Raw genomic sequence first — 875 nt, forward strand, 5'->3', positions numbered from 1 at the left:
ATTTAAATACAAAGCTTGAATATTCAGCATGTTATAAGGATACTGTTGGTAAGAACTGCAGAAACCTGTACTGAGTAATCCTTTTTTTCCCCAGAAATTCTGTAACATGATTTTGCCTGTCAGAAAGAAGAGAGAAACACATAATATAACTATTTAAAATGTAAAAATAGAGACTGTAATGTTGCCAAATGTCCTTTTACCTTTGCCCACACTTTTCTTGTCATACTATATACATAAAATGTATTTATTTGTAATGTGAATGTGCAAGATTTAAATGTTACTTATTTAGCTATTAACAGCTATATGAATAAATGTGCTGAAAATGGAAGTGATATAGTTACAAATGGCTACATAAAACCTGAACATTAAAACACACAGGTTACTGGTACAGAGTTATCAAATGTGGGCACAGATTCTAGTCTAAAGGTTTCCACAAATGTTACTAAAACATGTAGCAGGCAGACAACAGCTTAAAAAAAACTTAAATGGTTTTATTTGGTTTTGTCTTGCTGCTGGGAGTAAAAACAGGTTTTTAAGTCAAGAAACAGAGGCACAAAAACACAAGTTTACACCCTTCCATTGGACAATGGGGGAGCAGCTGCTCCACCTGCTTCATTGAGCGGGCACCGATAATTTTGTTCCAGAAAACCAACAAAAAAAGAGGAGCAATTTGCTGCACATTTGCCTTTACACTGTCAGGATTCGTAAATATTCTAAAATGAGCAGCTCGGCGTCAGACAGACACGGGAGACCAAGATAATAGGAAGTGAGTTTATTTTACAGTGAATCGGGAGCAGGAATAATTACAGGAACCAGGAACCTGGAAGCAGAGGACGTGGTAAGTATTTCCTTGGTGAGGAAGGCAGGTAAGTATT

At 36.3% G+C, this 875-nt stretch overlaps 1 long non-coding RNA gene across 2 annotated transcripts in view; it reads right to left on the reverse strand.

Moving 5' to 3' along the window:
- Window positions 1-780: 780 nt before the first annotated feature.
- LOC112450643 overlaps window positions 781-875 on the reverse strand; it is a 15,807-nt gene continuing 15,712 nt past the window's right edge. For both annotated transcript variants that reach the window (XR_005232559.1, XR_003039322.2), the window contains one exon: window positions 781-820. This is a non-coding gene — a long non-coding RNA (uncharacterized LOC112450643). The remainder of the gene's footprint in view (window positions 821-875) is intronic.

This window comes from Kryptolebias marmoratus, linkage group LG20 (assembly GCF_001649575.2).
Source record: "Kryptolebias marmoratus isolate JLee-2015 linkage group LG20, ASM164957v2, whole genome shotgun sequence".
Lineage (NCBI taxonomy): Eukaryota > Metazoa > Chordata > Actinopteri > Cyprinodontiformes > Rivulidae > Kryptolebias > Kryptolebias marmoratus.